This window comes from Nomascus leucogenys, chromosome 5 (assembly GCF_006542625.1).
Source record: "Nomascus leucogenys isolate Asia chromosome 5, Asia_NLE_v1, whole genome shotgun sequence".
Lineage (NCBI taxonomy): Eukaryota > Metazoa > Chordata > Mammalia > Primates > Hylobatidae > Nomascus > Nomascus leucogenys.
In genome coordinates, this window is record NC_044385.1 from 15,484,641 (window position 1) to 15,503,579 (window position 18,939).

General features: G+C 43.3%; 1 protein-coding gene across 4 annotated transcripts in view; it reads left to right on the plus strand.

The window, feature by feature from the left end:
• Window positions 1–8,397: 8,397 nt before the first annotated feature.
• The window catches only part of SIPA1L2 (signal induced proliferation associated 1 like 2), a 238,632-nt gene continuing 228,090 nt past the window's right edge, over window positions 8,398–18,939 (plus strand). For 3 of the 4 annotated variants that reach the window (XM_012506652.2, XM_030812675.1, XM_030812673.1), the window contains exon 1: window positions 8,398–8,690. The gene's annotated coding sequence lies outside the window, so the exon portion shown is untranslated. The remainder of the gene's footprint in view (window positions 8,691–18,939) is intronic. The other variant, XM_030812671.1, reaches the window with a different exon arrangement.

The following is an 18,939-nucleotide window of genomic DNA, read 5'->3' on the forward strand; positions in this document are numbered from 1 at the left end:
AATGGGGATCACAGGAAATGGAGTCTGGAGAGTTACATTTTTTGATGTATCAGGTTGAGGTGTAGTGAGACTGAGCTACCTTTGAGGCATCCAAGTAGACATGTTGACTGAGAAGTACAATTTCATAGTAGTCAGAGTTCATTTTTGCAATGCTGACACCTGATGTATAATCTATATCTATTATAGTAGTGTTCATTTTTGCAGTGTTGACATCTGATATATCTATCTCTATCTATCTCTATCTCTATCTCTATCTCTATATCCATCTATCTGCATGCTTAGGTTCCTGGGAGCTGAATATACATTCCTAGGCCATCCATATTGGTTCATGAGTCCCAGCACAAGGATTGTAATTGTAAACATTGGAAAAGATGAGATTTGTCAGGAAACAGGTGAAGGGTAGGAGAAATCCTGAGGTGCATCAGATGTGAAGGTGGTAGAACAGGAGTTTCAGAGGCAGGGAGGTGTCAGAGAGGAAGGAGGAGTTCCAGGAGAAGGTAGCACAACGGGGCAAAGGAAGGTGAATGTTCCATGAAGGAGAAAGTGTTCTGCAGTGGTCAATACTGCTGAGAGTTCCATCCAGGAAAGTAAGGTTGGAGGCAGACTATGGAAGGTGTAAACGTTACGAAGGTGAGGAGAACTTTGATGTTATTCAGTATGCAATGGGAAGCCCAGAAGAATTGTGAACTGGAAATCTATGTGCTTAAAGGACTGTGTGTCCGGTGGTTTAGAACAGGGTTCCCCGGCCCCAGTCTGTGGCCTGTTAGGAACCGAGAGGCACAGCACGAGGTGAGCGGCTGGCTGGCTTCATCTGTATTTACAGCTGCTCCCCATCGCTGGCATTACTGCCTGAGCTCTGCCTCCTGTCAGATCAATGGCAGCATCAGATTCTCATAGGAGCATGAACCTTATTGTGAACTGCACATGGGAGGGATCTAAGCTGTGCGTTCCTTATGAGAATCTAACTGATGCCTGATGACCTGAAGTAGAACAGTTTCATCCCTAAACTATTCCCCTCCACCAGTTCCTGGTGCCAAAAAGGTTGGGGACCACTGGTTTAGAAGCCAGGGGGAAGAAAACAAAGAGCTTATTTAGGAGAGTTGTCCATACTCAAGGACATAAGCACCTAAGGAGGATGGCTGCACTGGTGTGAGAGATCGTTGGAGGAAACCAGAATCATTCTTGTTGGATCATGGAAGGCAGAGAAAGAGAAGAATCCAAGAGAAGACTCTCTTGGGTCTAGTATTTAGCAGAGTGACATCTGTATCACAAATGTCATGGCTAGCAAGGGTTGCCAGGCTTCAGGAAAATTTGATAGATTTGGTTTTAGGTCATTTAGTTGTAGGCAATAATGTCACATGCTGATCGCCGTTGTTGTTGCTATGTTTTGTAGGTGGATGAAAATGGTGTCTGCCACAGGCTCTTAGGATGAAAATGGTGTCTGCCACAGGCTCTTTACTTAGGATGAAAATGGTGTCTGACACAGGCTCTTTACTTAGGATGAAAATGGTGTCTGCCACAGGCTCTTTACTTAGTCATTTGTTGCATTTCTGGAAATAAAGAAGTACAATTTCACAGTAGTCAGAGTTCGTTTTTGCAATGTTGACACAATTTTACTTTCTGGAAACACTGGAATTAGGAGAGCTAAGGTGTTTCAGTTTCCTTTTATGGTCCTTTTCTCCTTACTCCTACAATCTTAAAATACAGTATGAGCTTGCTCTTTCCACATCAAAGCAGTTTCAAAGATTTAATTTTCAGATTTTGTGGGTAGGATTTACCTTTCTAACCCTTGGCCACTCTTCTCATGTTTCTCTCTGATTGCCTCCTCACACTGCTCCTTTGCTCCCCTTCCTTCCCATCTCTCTCCCTCAATTTCCTTCCCACTTAGGTCTCTCCCCAGGAAATCTCAAGTGCAGCTATTTCGCAGACAACCAGATGTTAGAATGAGGAAATGTGGCCTTGCTAATCCACCTGGGACCTGGAAAGCAGAAACTACATAGTGTTGATACAGCATTTCAAATTTATCTCTATTTCTCCCTTATAACTCTTAATTTTTTAAAAACAAAAATCTGTCCCCTTATAGGATTTAAATATCATAAACATTTCCTGTCAGTGTTCTGACAGTTTTTCTTTATGAGATAGCAAACACAACCTCCAAAGTATTTAATACTGGGTGTCCAGTCCCTAGTTGTTAAATGAATAAATGAATGAATGAATGATGAAGGCAGGCAGAACAGTCTATCTGCTTTCTTAAAATTTTCTCCATATTGCTTTCAACTTTTTCTAGATTATTTTTTTCCCAGGGGGTGTGTTTTTCCATCAGCACTGCAGAAAGACCTGGAAGTAGTCACCAGGTTCTGTGAAATGTCTTACACATTGAGGCTGCTTAGAGTTTAATTAACAACCTAAACTGTTGTTACAGAAGACTGTTAAAATTAGGAAAGGAAGTGGTTTGCCAAATTATAGGCAGCCCTAGATACATAGCCAATATTAAAAAGAAATCAAATGTAAAATGTAAATCTACATACATATATGTGTATGCTGTATATGCCTTTTCTGTACTCATTTCTTTATTACTCGGCAGAGTATGTGTGGTGCTTTTGAGCATTACTATTGATAAACGCCATCTAGTGGTATAGAATAGCAGATGCTCTATAGATCAATTCAACTAACATGTCATTATTATTGTTATTTCGTAAAAGTAGAACCAAAAACACTCGTTAAAAGATCCTGTATGTCCCAAGTAGAAATAAAATTTGGAAGATTAAGATATAAACTTTAAATCTGCTATGGAAGAAAAGAGAAAAATCAATACGGTACTTTCAGTGCAATCCATCCACCCACTCCCTATTCATTCATCAGATATTGATCAAGACCACGTCTTTTGCCAGGTTCTGTGTGAGGTGCTGGATATAAAGTTCCAGTCTCCTCCTTGAAGGATAGCAGCAAGTGGCAAACACTGATGATCTACTGTGTCTTCAGCTGTTTTCCTTCCTTCCTCCCTCTCTTCTTCCCTTCCTCTCTCCTTCTCTCCCTCTCTTCTTCCCTTCCTCTCTCCTTCTCTCCCTCTCCTTCCCTCCTCTTCTTCTCCTTCCTTTCCTCTCTCTTTTTCCTTCCCTCCCTTCCGCCCTCCCTCCCTCCCTCCTTCCTCCCTCCTCCTCCTCCCTCTCTCCCCCATCTCTTCCTCCTTCCCTCCTTCTTTCTTTCTTTTCTTTCCTTCCTTTCCTTCCTTCCATCCCCTCTCCTTCCTTCCTTCCAAGTGAGGCAAGAGGCAGAAGACACCTCTCATAGTGATAAAGTTAGTACAAGTTGTTAACCTGTGGGTCTGAGACTAGAGAAAGTGAAAGAGATAATAAGGGGTATAAAATGTAAAATAGCTATGGCCAAGAGTTTGAATCATCAGAAAAGAAATAACCCACCTGCCTTAGAAGATTCTTGGAGATACATTAGATTGGACACATTGCAGCAAAGACAAACATAGGATTTTAAATTTCTGAAACATACGATTAAGAACACAAGAAACTTTTCCCTTCTGAATGATATTTGTCAGTGATCCTTAATCACGCAATCCAAGATTGTCCATTCCAGATCTCCATGTCACACATCTATACAACATTAAATTCAAGTTGGCATTTTAAATGTGTTGTCTTTGCAGTAATCTGAGAATTGCTTCCTCTGTGAAACTCCAAGCTAGGTAGTATTTTATTTCCCGGAGGATTGTGTCATTATTTATCTGTAATAATCTGCCTCCCCCAGAGCAGAACTGAACAGAGTAGGCCTCCGTAGATATCCACAGAACTGAGACTTTTATATTAGATGGGTTTCTTCTAAGGCTATTATAGACAGTATAGGGTACTTAGCACATCATTTATGTTGTTCTATTGGTTTTATGTTATTCTAGTGGTTTTCATTTTAAGATAAACATGTGCTTTGCTTTTTATCATGACTGGTAGTACACTAAAGCCAGTAACCCAGCTTTCTGAGCTGCAACTGAACCATTTCTTTTAAAATTGCAGCAGAACTTTGCATTTCTTAATTTACTTCATAAGACCATATTCAAACATGTTTCTGTTGTAAGAGGTTTTCTTTAGAAAAAAAAGAAAAGAAAAGTTGAAGCAGCACCCATGTGCTTGTCTGTCTGTGAGGACTTCCCTTCTAAGAGGAAAACAGAACCTGGCGTGGATGAAGTGCCATGTAAGTGTTTGTTATACAAGTGAATAAACCTGTGCTTGGCCAAAGGGCACTGCTGTTTCTCAAACATGCCTTGCACAGGCAGCTCCTGTGTCTTCACCCACCGTGCTTCCTCTTGCCAGAGGTAGAGTGCTTTCTTCTCTCCTTCTTGCCTGGCCAGTTGCACATCCTTGGTCAGGCCTTTGCTGGTTGGCCCAAGCCAGATGGCTGGCTCTCCTGCTCTCCCTGTGGGCGCCACTCATTGATGATCCCGAGCACCTGCTCTCAAGTTCTTCTCCTTGTCATAAAATTCATATACTCTAATAAATATTGCCCTTTGGGTCCTTAGAGTCCAATATAATACCCTGAGTGTAATACACATTCAATGCCTATTTGTTGCAAATTATACATCTTCATTTGACATAAAAGAAATACTTAATAAAAGATGGTTAGTAATAGAAAAGGGAAGGAGGAAATAAGGATAGGAGTGTAAACCCTTATATAACTTAGGTATTCAGGTTTATCACAGTGTACTCATTTCATCTGTAGGTAGAATCTTGCTGCAGTGTGTCAAGAAAATAAAACTCCTGTTTTGCTAAATTCAAACGTAAATAGCTAGAAGTAACAGGCAAGGTCAGCCAAGAAGTTCAAAACCTTGGAACAGGGTAGACAGTTGGAATGTCTTTGAACTCCAGCTCTCTTTACACTTAGAGAAAAATAGGTAAGACTGATGTTGGAATTATTTCAGGAGTGGATGTGCTGAATCAAAACTGTAAAAAGAATTAGGCTGGGTGCGGTGGCTCACACCTGTAATCCCAGCACTTTGGGAGGCGGAGATGGGTGGATCACTTGAGGTCAGGAGTTCCAGACCAGCCTGGCCAACGTGGCGAAACCCCATCTCTACTAAAAATAGAAAAATTAGCTGGGCTTGATGGTGCGTGCCTGTAATCCCAGCTACTTGGGAGGCTGAGGCAGGAGAATCACTGGCACCTGGGAGGCGGAGGTTGTAGTGAGCCGAGATCATGCCACCGCACTCCAGCCTGGGTGACAGAGCAAGACTCCATCCCCTGCCAAAAAATAAAAAAATTAAAAAGAAGAATTAATCCCTTTAGTTTGCTTCTTTGGGAACCCCTAGAACACGATGCAATTCACAGAAGAAAGAAGAATTTTGAGGGCTAGAAAGTGAGGCTTGGGCAACAAGGGGAGGGAAAATCTTGGCCTGGGGGAAGGCGAAAGTGTTGTTCACACTAGCCTTTAGGCAAACACAATTTTATAATTCACCATTGATGTTTTTCTTTAAAATTTCAGCAAAATGTATAGCTTTAATATAGAATGATTTTCAGTAAGCCGTCCTGAGGCAAAAAGGATGCACTGATATCTTCACAGGTGCTGCAATTCCACCGTCTGCGCTAAGTTTCAGGCTGTTTGCCTATAAAGGCAAGAAACAAGAGGGCTGCTGCTAGGAAGACCAGCAAGGAAGGACACACACATTAAATCTAATACTATTTCTGGAATATTTTATTTGGTGAAGGTTCAGAATCATTCCTGAGATGTGTCTCTTGAAGATCTCTTGTGGTCGGCCGTGACGTGGACACCTTGTGGGTTTTGCTCTCGCCTGTATGTATCACCATTGTTCTGCACAGCAAAGGGGCTCACTCAGGACCTGTTTGTTGAAAGCAGGAACATTCCGATGAAGGCCAGCCTCATGTGACATGGAGTTCTGGGAAAGTCACAAACTCCCACGGACCTTCATAAACGTACACAATCAATTACAGGCATTAAAAAAAATTACTGCCAACCTTGGTAGTGGGGCTTAGGATATTTCAATTTTAGTTTGCAAAGCACAAGAAGTGGGATGGGAAGGTGAGAGTGAGAATTGTGGCTAACACCGTCGTTGAAGAGTGTCTGATCAGACTTCCATATATGATCATTGTGTATTGGATATTAAGGAACACATCAAATGGGTGGGTTCCTCTTCATCTCTTGGACAGTGGACATTTGCAGCTGCAGCAGTAAGACCCACCTCAATGACAACCCACTGACCCAGGATCTGCTCCGGACTGTAGTGGATTTGTGCCATAGGGATCAAAATGCTGGAGGAGATGTGGTTCTTCTCAAGGCCCTTATAGACAATCAAACACGCAATAAGGTGAAATGTGAGTATGTCCTCCCTAGGCACTCCCAGGAAAAGTTCCTTCACAGCTGCTCCTCCTGTAGGGTTTTGTTGAGTACATAGGAGATAATGTTGATCTCTTGTAGAGTATCTACAACGTATGAGGATACACCTGTGAGATGGTGAGCGCTTGAAAAGCCGAGCCTTATGTCCTGTGCATTTTATATTCCCAGCACCTAGCATGGTCTGGAACATCAGAGGATCTTCATAAATGTTTTTTATTTTTTATTTTTGAGACGGAGTCTCACTCTGTCACCCAGATTGGAGTGCAGTGGCATGATCCCGGCTCACTGCAAGCTCCACATCCCGGGTTCACATCATCCTCCTGCCTCAGCCTCCCGAGCAGCTGGGACTACAGGCGCCTGCCACCACGCTCGGCTAATGTTTTATATTTTTAGTAGAGATGGGGTTTCACCGTGTTAGCCAGGAAGGTCTTGATCTCCTGACCTTGTGATTCGCCCGCCAGCCTCCCAAAGTGCTGAGATTACAGGCGTGAGCCAGCGCACCTGGCTTCATAAATGTTTGTTAAATGAATACATGACAATCTTGTAAATGCTGATAATGGGGTGACAGTTGGGAAACTCATCAAAACCTGGAGTGCTCAGGAATTGTATTATGTCACAGGATTGCTTTTTGACCTGTTTAGTTATACCTAATCCCACATATAGGTATAATTTTAAAAGATACCTATAATTTAAAAAGATACAAAAGATTGTATAATGTGTACATGCTTCAGATCACAGAGAAATATAGTGTGGAAGGGACCGCCTCTATTTAACTTTTAACAGGGCTGTGTTCTAGGAAGTGTTTGTGATAGGGAAGTAGAGATAATATTCTCTCTTCAGGAAGAAGTCTGACTCTAGAAGGGGAGGAACTGAAAGCCCCAATCCAGTCTCAGGGAACCCAGCTCAAAACTCTGACAAAAAAGCCTGCTCAGGAAATCCTACGGTGTGGCTGGAAGGTAAGTTAGAGGCTGCCTCCACCTGCTTTATTATTCCTGTGTATAGATGACTGTTGCTGTCCATTTAGGCAGAGTCAATTCCAGTCTAGCTTAAAAGATGCTTCTGAGACCCTTTAATCTTTCAGCATCTAATTCAAATGTCAAGCAATTTACAATAATAGTTTCAAGTAATGCTTCCTCACAGGTGAGTCAACATTTCTAAGAAAGTAGAAAAGTTGGGTATAAAAAGTTCAATTCTTCCTCGTCGGAAAAAAGATCCAGGACATTCCTACCGTGGGCTGAGCGCTGCCTGGAGGGCAGGGAAGAAAGGGTGAGCGCACCGGGCTGGGATGCGGGTGCCTGGAACTGCCGGTCTCTCCGTTTTCCCCCTGGCTCCTAAAGGTCTCTTAGCAGCATTTCCTGCACGCTGGCACCCCCTGTCCTCCTAACGTTTTACTGCCTGCGTGTTTCTCTGTGCTTCCCCACCCTCCGACCCACAGGGCTCGGGGCACCCTCCTGGGGCCGGCACACAGCAGGGTCTCGCTTCCTCGCGCTGTCTTCTTCAGATGGGATCACTTCGACATGCGGCCGTTTGGGCGTTCGCGGGGCCTCGGCGATTCCGTGGCGCCCTGGGCTGTGTATGTAGCCCCAGCGGCCGAGGCTCACGGATCCGAACGCCCGGCCGCCGCGTCTGTCCCTAGTTAGGCGGCGGGAGGGCCGGGTGGGGTCGCGCCTGCGCCAGGGGGCGGCTCAGAATCAGACTCGCGGTTTTTAACTTATTCCTCAGAGGGGCGAAAGCGAGTCCCGAGGAGGACGGCGACGGCTCTCTAGAAGCCGGGGTCCAGGTAGGCTGCCCGGCCCTCGAGCTCGCCCAGCGCCCCTCATGCTGCGCCCCGCAGCCCCCTCCCCAAGAAGGGCGTCCGGGCCCCTCCTGGACGCGCAGCTCCCGCGCGCCGCGGGGCCTGGGAACAGCGCACCGGCTGCGCCCGGAGCCCGGCGGGCGGTAAGACTGACGGCGCCCGCGCCCAATCGTGGGGCGGGGCCGAGGGGGCCTGCAGGCGGCGGCCAATGGGAGCCCGCAGAGCGGGCGGGGGGGCGGTGCCGCTGGGCGGGCGGGCGGTGGCATCGGGAGCCGGCGCGGCAGACTGGGAGCCCGGGAGGAGCCGGCGGAGCGAGAGGAGGAGGAGGACGGAGGAGGAGCATCGCGCCCCCGCCGGCCGCTCGAGCGCAGGCCGAGAGCTCCAGCCGCAGCCGGCGGGTCCGGGCCGCCTCCGCCGGAGCCCGGCGCGGGGAGAGTCCGGGCCGATGGGCAGCCCGGGGCAGCGGCGGGCGGCGAGGCGGCAGCCCGGGTACGCGCCGCCCGGCGCGCACAGGCTGTAGCAGGTCCCGGCGGACGGCGTTGCGAAGGTTCGTGTCGGGGAATCCGACGGGCAGCGTGGCGAGGGTCGGTTCGGGATGGCTGCGGCCAGGCGGGGACTGTCCCGAAGGGGAAGGGGATGCCCTTCGGGGCGCCGTGGGGGCTGACGGCGGCGAGGAGCGCGGGGGTGCGAGGGGCGCGGCGCAGGGTCCGGCTTGTAGACGCAGATGCACCCGCGCTCCCGGCCCCGGCTGGAAGAGGAGCCGCCGCCGCCTGTTCTCTCCAAGTTATCGATCGGCTGAAAGGTTGTTTCCGTCTCGGCGACACAGGCGCTGAGGGGGAATCTCCTCCAGGTGCTCAGAACTCCGCTCTGACTAACGCTCTCTGGAAGGGCTCGCGGTTGCCCGACGTAGCTTCTCCGGCGCGCCTGGCCGGCTGACGCCGAACTTGCTGCGGGGCTAATTCCCCTTCTAGAAGCGGTGCGCCCGGAGCGCGCGTCCTTACCGGGACGGATCCCTCTTTGTAAGACCGTGAGCCTCTGGCGAGCGCCCTTCTCACTCAGCGCGACCTTTCTTCCCACTTTGCCAGCTCCTGGGCCTCTCCGGGTCTTCCCATGTCAGTGAGGGTAGTTTGCCCACGTCCTGGGAATATCCCCAGGAACACCTACAGATTAATTTTCAGCCGTGCCGCAAACCCAAAGAATCAATTTCGGCTCATCATCTACAAGAGAGCCGAGGCTTCTCGGAAAGAGAGAACAACTTGGCATTACCCCTTTGGGAGGTATTTGTCATCATTAACCTGCTTGAGTTAAATTAATTCAGCCCAAGATGACTCTGGCCTGAGTATTGGAAAAAATCAAGTGCATTGGTCACGGAATTGTGCTCACCAAAACATGATTTTGGTCAAAATAAAATTGTAGACATTTTGGATTTTGGTTAGATTGAGACTGGGTTTTGACAAGGATGGCTTTTTTTCAAAAAACAAGGAAAAAAACCCTGAAAGAATCTTGGTGATTCTCATGGCTTTGCTCAGTAAGTTCAAAATAGTCGCACAGATTTTTCTTTTCTTTGCCTCTTTTGTCTGCAGTCTCCATTCTAAACGTTAACACTAGATGGCTTTCTTATGACAGACATTTAGTAAACTGCCCATTTGAGTTGCGTTTGTGTGCAGCCTAGGTTGTAATTTTTCCAGTGTTACAATTAGTAATTGAAGAAAAAAGATCTCCCAAACTGTTGCTTTTTATTACTTTCCTAGAAAACCTACACATACCGATATTTTTGCGGATATTGAGAGGTGGCCTATTATTTTTGGCGTTCCTAAAGTTGAATTTCAAGAGACAACTTGGTTACTGTGTTTAGTTACATCATTTAAGAATGTCTGTTTCATGTTTGGACTTACTTAAAGAATTCAGAGTTCTGTTAGTTTTGTCATCCTGTTTAGACAATATTTCCAGTTAAAAGATGTTTAGCGCTTGATTGAATTTCACTGCTTGATTCAGAGTTATAAGAGAGTATTATTCATGAGAAAATGCAATCTTTCTTAAGTTTTGGGTATAAATCACATTGATTCTTCCTAAAGGATTCCATTGATCCATTTTGGGAAGAGATGCAGTTAAAGTATCTGCATGATTCATACCAGGGATTGTGTTAGGGACATCTTCTCCCCAGAGGATATTTGGTTTTTTCATTTCTAAGCACAAGCCCTTTTAGGACAAGCACAATAGCCCGTAGTTTCAGCAGTAACAGCAGCAGCAGCAGCAGCAGCAGCAGCAGGCTCCCAGTTATGTTTTTAAGCACTTTTATTCTAAAGCAAGATCATGGCAGCCTGTCCAAATCTTGCCTAGGTAGGCAAACTTATTTATACGCTGGATAAATATCTTGAAATTATCTTTATAGCGTTCATTTATTGTGTGCCTTGCCCAGCTTAAAATAAGACATGTTGAATTTGTTCTAAATTAGAGTGTATTCATAAATAGCTGAAGGAAAAAGAAGAAAAACTACAGAGCAAACATCTGCGAAGTAGGAAACGAAATCAGAAACAGCTTTTATCAGTACCCACATTCCACCTATAGATGGGGTGAAATGAACTTGGATAAGAAGCAGTGTAAGCACTTGATCCGGAAAGTAAAGCAAGAGCTAGATCACAGGTATGGGGGTGGAGCTTCTTGCTTTTAGTATGGGCCACAGATTTTACCCAGTTGCTTTGAGTATATGTTTTTCATTAAATGCTTTTTATGTTTTTAAATCATAGATTTTCTCAAAGAGCTTTAATTGTATGGAATGTAACTTTTAGTCTAATAGGGGAATTATCAGATCATGAATTTGGCTTCTCTGATGCTTACTGTAGTTAAAGCTGTGTAATATGGATTTGGAAGGTGTTTGTTTTTCTCCCCCTCACCCCCGAAGACTGGGATGGTGTTTTGAAGGATTCCTTGATACCTGAGCTTAGTAAACACTTGTCCACCTTGGGGATCTTTTTACCTGAGGCAAAGGGGAAGCGGGTTATTATTTTGAAATTAGCAGTCTATTTCTGAAAGTAAGGAAATACTAGCTACCCTAAAAAACCAGTTGTTTGGTAATTGAAACTGGTTTAAAAGCACTGTGTTTGGGCATCGAAACTAGTTTAGAGGGATTGTGTTTCCTGCATACTTTGCAAAGAACTATGTGTTTATGTGGATACAGCCCCTTGCCCCCAACCATAATTGGTAAATGCAGGGTTATTTTTTGAGATTGAGGAAGGCATTGAGTTTTTGAACTTCTGATCAATTTATGGTGGTAGTTTAGGATTACAAATCCTTTTAAAGACACACTGAATTTGAAGAAAATTTAGACTGGGGTATTGTTAATTGAAAAGCTGCTTTTTTTTTTTTTTCTTTCTGTTTTGAACTTCAGTGAAATACAAAGTACAGTCCTAGAAAATAGTAAACCATGTTCTAGGTTTTCTACTTCTGTTAATGTGCCTAATTCATTTGCAGAGTGAGAGTAGAAAAAGCTTTAGGCACTGACAGGAACCTTGAGCTTCCTGCCTCTAGCACCTGTCACAAATGAATTTGGATGAAAGTATTTTCATGATGCCTTTCAGCACCAAAATCTGGGGTTTCTTTAAGGTTTAAAACGAATGTATTAGAGTAATGAAAATGCCTGTCTGACTGGGATGTTTATATTTTTCATGATTATGTCATTTCTTTGCCTTGGCCTATAGTAAGTTTGTATGTGAATGCTTTGCATGAGGGTCATAGCTACTTGGTTTACCTTGAAATCAATGATTCAGAAATTGCTTTTTCTGTTCCAATTGCATTTAGCTGTGACTCCTTTTAAAAGAGTGGTAACAATGTGGTAGGAATTTAAAAGCCTCTCAACTTTAGGCATAGATTATTTTGATCCTTTCTGAACTTGATTCATAAACTTTGGTTCCAAAGAACTGCAGTTGTAGAAGGGAGCCAGATGTTGACTCACTGTTGAGGTTCTGCTTCTTGAGAGATTTCATATTTAGTGCAACCCAATTCTTTGGTTCATTTTTCCACCCCTAGTACTAGATAGCCAAGTTGAGTGGTAGGAAGGAAGAAAATACGCAGCAAGTTGAGTCTAGTTGTCATAGCACCTTTGGACCAGAAAGGACCTTGAAGATTGTCTCATCATGTTGTTCCTATACCTTTTGTTTTCATCTACCTATAAAATGAAAAAAAAAAAAAAAAAAGCAACTATTAGGGATTGTCAGATATGTCAGCATTTAATGTTGCTACTACATAAGTGTGTTTAAAATTGACAAGAGCAGTTACTACCTATTGTCAATGCATTTCGTCAGAATACATTTGATGTACCAAAAAAAAAAAAAAGGTAGGGAAAGGGGGAAGAATATGTATGCTGTCAGACTTAAAGGAGAGTCCTTCATATCCAGAGAGGAGCTGTGTTAAAATTACCCCACTCATGGATTTATAGCTATCCCCACACAGACACTTTTTTCTTTTGCACGGGTCAGTGAAAAATTCACTAAGGACCAGGGTTTGGAAATCACCGAGTAGCTCAACTAACCCTTCTTTGATATTTGGATCCTTTTATATAATCTCTGTAAGTGGTCTTCTGGTAATACCTGAACATTGCAAGTAACGGGTGGTGATCTCCACCTTTTAATGGTTTTGAGTACTAGAAAGTTTTCTTGGCCTATAGAATTGAAATCTGATTCTGCTTGTTTATTCAAATTCTACTGCCTTGGTGGCCTACAGAACAAATCCTTCAGTCTCTGTCAGAGTTGGGCTCCTGGTGTAACGTGACCCGTGAACATGACCCGTGTAGAGTAGAGCAGGAGTGTCTTGTCATAGGTTGCATTTTGCTTGCACTGATGTAGTCCAAGTTTGCATTCACTTTTCCGGTGGCCAGACTCAACGAGTTTCCTTTTCACTAAAACCCCCCAAGCCGTTAATCACATGCTGCCATCGAACCTCGTCTTTCCATCTTGCGCTGATGTCACTGCAAAACCTAACATTTATTGTGCTGTGGTTTTGCTTTATTTTAGCTGCTTCTTTCCATCATGCTTTTTGGAATTTGATTATATTATTTGGCACCTTTACCTGTCCTCCCAAAGAAATGCTGTCTGTACATTATTAGATTAGACTCTTTTTATATCTTTACTTAAGCCAGTGATGAAATTGTTAAACTGGCTGAACAACACGAAGTGTGTCTCTGGAAGCTTCCGTCGAGGCTTACAAGGAGTCACACTCTCGGTTACAGTTAACTACTAATGCTCTTAATATCTTACAGCTAGCCCATATATCTCCACCTTTCCACATGGATATCCTGAAAGAGTGTGTCAAACCTCCTTTGCTGGTTCTACTGACCAACGTATGCTGAGTAATAATGAGTTCATTTTCAGTGTGTCCCTAGTAACGAAGACTCTCTTCAGCATATGATTAAGAAAATTTGTTGAATGACTGACTGGATTGAGACACTAGGGTCACACTGTGATCTGTGACCTCTGGAGGCCTTAGGAACTGCAATGCTTATAGGAAAAAATCACAATCTTATTGGACTTTCTTCAGCTTCTGTTTTGGTTTGGTATTCTCTTGTGTTGAATTGCTTTCAGATAGTAGGGAAGAACACCACAGTCTCTTCCAGTTTTGTTTTAATTGGTTGATATACTTCTCTTCCTATTTTACTGATAAACATTTAGCCAGAAGGGGTGTCTTGAACTCTGCCCATTAGATTACTCCATATTTTTCACTTCTGCATATTTGCTTAATCTGCTGAGAAATATCCCCATTTAGTTGAGTTGCTCAAGAAATCAGAACAGACCGAAGTAGGCTATCTGGTAGTATATTCAAACTCTTAAGTAAAAATATCTAGGTAAAGAGCCAGTGTTAAAAATTGTTACTGTGGAAAGTAAGAACTCTTGGGTGAATAAAAGATTGTGTATGCTGAGATGAACCATTGTGTGGAGTTTTAAAAGAAAGTTCTGATTAATGCTTAAGGCATAGTGTCCTGTGAAGTCAGCATAACTACTTTCACTGTCTTCTGGAGGTGGTTTTGATAACACATTTGGTTCCTTGTTGAACAGTGGGTATTCACATTGTTCAGGAATAGCTTTGGGAAACTGTCCTCTCTGTATTGAAGTTTCTAATAAGTAATTTTAGGAATTATAGTTTTGTTTCTTTGTACAGGGCAAATGCTACCTGTTTTAGGTGTTTAAATGGCCTAATGCAAAAAACAGTGGTTTCTTTTTAGTAGGTTCTCAAGGTTCTCAAACTTTTTTCAACATGCATCCCATCTATACACAATTGTCTAAGTGTTCATGTATGCATGCATATACATATATACATATCTGTATGCACGTTTGTGTGTGTGTATATGTATAATGTATCTGTATGTATAAACATATACTTTACTGTGCTAAGATATTATGGACATTATAAAACAAATGTACATTTTAAGAAGATTAGTATTAAAAATAAATAGATGTAGAAGTATTTTCTCTGCAACTCAAGGGCATTTGTATCTTTGAAATGTGTGGCCCCTGTTTAGAGTCCACTGTTGTACTATCACTGGTTAGAGTTTATAGCAGTTGAGAAATGCAATTTCTAGGAAGCCTGTAGGGTCTTGTGAGGCAAGCCGAAGACAAACTCCACTCTTGATGGGCCTTACATTTACTGTGTATTTATTCTTTTTCCCGAAAACATTTCTGACTTTGGCCTGTTTTCTTCCAGAATTGCTTGTGGGTCTTGGTTTGAGGTTTCATTTATTGAGGGGTAGGTTAATGTAATGGTGATGCTATTCTCCTTAGAAAGTTTCTAGTTGAACTCAGCTGTTTTTTTTTGTTTTGTTTTGTTTTGTTTTTGAGATGGAGTCTCGCACTGTCACCCAGGCTGGAGTGCAGTGGCACAATATTTGCTCATTGCAAGCTCTGCCTCCTAGGTTCATGCCATTCTCCTGCCTCAGCCTCCCAAGAAGCTGGGACTACAGGTGCCTGCCATCATGCCTGGCTAATTTTTTTTTGTATTTTTAGTAGAGACGGGGTTTCACCATGTCAGCCAGGATGGTCTCGATCTCCTGACCTCGTGATCCGCCCGCCTCGGCCTCCCAGAGTGCTGGGATTACAGGCATGAGCCACTGTGCCTGGCCTGAACTCAGCTGTTTAAGAAGCATCATACTATCACACTCAGACAAAACCAGTCCCAGGATCAGAGTATGTTAAAAGTTCAGATTAATAGCCTAGTTCTGTCTGTATGTGATTGGCCAGAACTGTAGCACACAGCCACCTGTAGGGCAAGGAATGCCTAGCTTCCCAGCCATTAGTGGGTTGGAAATGAATGAGGAGAGACAGCAAGGAGCCCTGCTCTTGTATCTCCAGTAGCTTCCAGCTAAATGGCACCATCCACACCCACCCATCCTCCTGTGCAGTTTTAATAATGGAACATAAGCAGCAAACAGGCAGGGACATTTCTGGTTTACTGCTGTATTCCCTGCACTTAGGTGGTTTTTGCCACATAATAGGCTCACAGTAAACAAATATTTGTTAAAGAAATGATTGGGAGTTGTGGGTTGAACATAAAAGAACTTCCTTTATCTTGGCTTTTGTTGAACTAAATACTGTTGAGCAAGTTCTAATCATTATTTCTATTGTACATGATCTATCTTGAACAACAGTTTATACCTCATTTGTGCCTTTCCTGGGTCGTTTGAAATGACCTGTGATTGAACTCTGATATGGAACTGGTAAAAATGTGGAAGTTTCTGAAGAGGGACTGTGTTCCATCTGTTACATCAAGAACTTTATAGCCCCGTTCAGAGAGGTGTGGTTCCTGGGAGCCTGGGCACCCTTAGGTGGCCGCCTTTCATGAGAGAGTATGATTTACACCTTTCCCAGGTTTCAAAGTCTGGTCTGTGCTGATGACTGCACAGCCCTATTTGAATCCCATGAGGCTGCAGTTGACTTAAAAGCCCTGGCTGGGGCTTAATCAAGCTTACTGAAAAGAAAGGATTTCTGAATTGTGTAGTACTGTCTGTAGTCTTTTAGTTCTCAGTCCATTAGCAGGGTTCATTTCTGCAGGAAATCATGATGTTTAAAAACCCCATCAGTAGTGTATAGTGCATCTTTTGTTGATTCAGTACATAAGGATATTATTTATGCCTTAAATATGGCAGGTGCTCAGTAGCCATAGTCTTAATTTTACATGGTAAAAGTCTTTTATCTTTAATATCTTAACATAGTGCTAGTTCTTATAATATGACATTAGAAGGATATCATTCTAACTCCTATTTGTTTACATTTGTGTATAAGGTATGCTATGATAAGTGCTGTAAGCAAGGCGTATGTGATAGTAGAAGCATCCAATTTATCAACCAATTTTATTTGAGGATTGTTGTAACTCATTTGTTTGGAATAATGGGTCAGTTTTCCAATTTAAAATGTTTTAAGTTGGGCACAGTGGCTCATGCCTATAATCCCAGCACTTTGGGAGGCTGAGGCAAGGATTGCTTGAGCCCAGGAGTTTGAGACTAGCCTGGACTACAAAGCAAGACCTCATCTCTACAAAAAATTTTAAAATGAGCTGAGTATGGTGGTGCACACCTGTCAACCAAGCCACTGGGGAGGCCGAGGAGGGACAATCCTTTGAGCCCAGGCGTTCGAGGTTACAGTGGGCTGATCGTGCCAGTGGACTCCAACCTGTGTGACGGAGACCCTGTCGTAAAGGATAAATAAATAAAGTGTTTTAAATTACAAGAGTAAGTGAAGGAGACTAATGTTGATTTATGAAGAGAATAAAGAATTGGGGAGAGATATTCTTAAAGGCAAGTGTAAAATGTTATCGTGCTTGAACTTTCATTTGTGTTCTCTCATGTATACTTAATGAGAACCTTACAAGGCTAGTGGGATTTTTTTCCCTTTTACAGATACAAAAACTAACGTTTAATGAAAGTGTGGTTTTCTGAATTGGAGTCCTTATATTTTAAACCCATGTCTCTTGGTTCCAGCTATAGTGTTGTTTATTCTACAGCTCCCTTGTAAGGTATGGTAGGTTTCAATAAATCATGATAAAAGGAAAGAATGAAAAGACAGAAAGGAAGAAGGGAGAGAGGGAGGGACTAAAGAAGGTGTGTGCATATGAGAATGGCGGAATTAGCCGACTCACTATCACTGAAAGGGGGAAGTGGAGGCTGAGGGTTGGGCTAATGAGCTCATTGTTCTGGTCTAAAAACTGCCCTGTTCTCTCAGCCAGTGAATTGTCTGTCATTAACTAGAAATTTCGTAATTTGTGGTGAGGTAGCAGTTTTACCGATTGAATCAGGTTATATATTCTTTGTTGGGAAGTGAGTGGGTCCTTCTGTGATCATGCAGAGAACATTTTTTTTAGCCCCTGAGTCTTTGCCAAGATTAAAAGAAATATAAGAGGAAAACAATTTTTGTTTTGCATTTATACTTTGCTAGATTTGCATAATCTTTGTTTAAGCCAGTTGAATGTGAATCCCTAAATAAATTTCAGGCATTTAAATATTTAAAAGGATTCATCCACAGTACTTTACTCACCCAAAGAATAAGTGCTTACAACAAAGAAAATAACACCCTTGCAGATGTAGCCTGTATAGACTTTGTTCACCTTGTCATTGAATTATACAACATTAATAGCGAAGCTAGAATTTGAACATTCACTGAAATGCTTAGCTGGCTCTGTTCCAAAATATTGTTTCCCTGTTAGAGAAAGCAGGACAATTTGTTTAAAACTGGCAGTTCGCCAGTCAGAATAGCTCTGACGCAATCATTGCAGTAACTACTTTGCTCTGACTGCTAATTTTAGGGCAGTTAAATCTGGGTGATGTCTGATGGCTGCTGTCGCTGTGCGTCTGGTTATGTGGAGCTTTCTAAATTCATCCTCTTAGCTTGGCACCGTAACTTAGTTCTTTCTGAGATAAGCTGTGGAGCAGAGGGGATGTTGAATCGGCACAGGATATGTGCATGGAATGAGGAACAAGGCCCCAGGAGAGTTTCAAGAGACACTGCTTTAATCTTACTACGCTCTTTGTTATTCCAATAGCAAAGGCTTAACACATCTGTACTTCCCTTGCTGTAGCACCCTGGGAGGTGTTGAGGAAGGTGGAGAGAAGTGTACATCGAGACCCCTGCCTTCGTGGAGCAGGGTTCTGGCAATATGCACTTACTTTCCTTGTCATCCCTGCAAGCATTAGTGTGTTTAAAAGTGAACTTTTACCCTCTTCCTTTTTGGAACAGGTAAAACTAAGGAGAAAAATGATAATTTAAAAAAATCTGGCCAGGTGTGGTGGCTCATGCCTATAATCCCAGCACTTTGGGAGGCTGAGGCGGGCGGATCATGAGTTCAGGAGTTCGAGACCAGCCTGACCAACATGGTGAAACCCCGTCTCTACTAAAAATACAAAGATTAGCCAGGCATGGCAGTGCGTGCCTGTAATCCCAGCTACTCAGGAGGCTGAGATGGGAGAATCGCTTGAACTTGGGAGGTGGAGGTTGCAGTGAGCTAAAATCGTGCCACTGCACTCCAGCCTGGTGACGGAGCAAGACTCCATCTAAAAAAAAAAAAAAATCTACTTGGAGTATTTAAGAGCAGAGTAGAATATCCTGCTATTGCAGACGATACAAGTGGGATAACGGGTTCTTTGGTGGCCTTGTCTAACTCCCTCAGCTTTCTGGAGCAGTGACTATAATCCAATTTTAAAATAAGGATGTGGGGCCATGCCATCTCGAAGTCTTTTCAAATGCTGGCATTCTAAGATTTCTAAGTTAACAGGGAACACCCTAGGGTGTGAGACCCCTGAGGACAGGGATCTTGTCTTT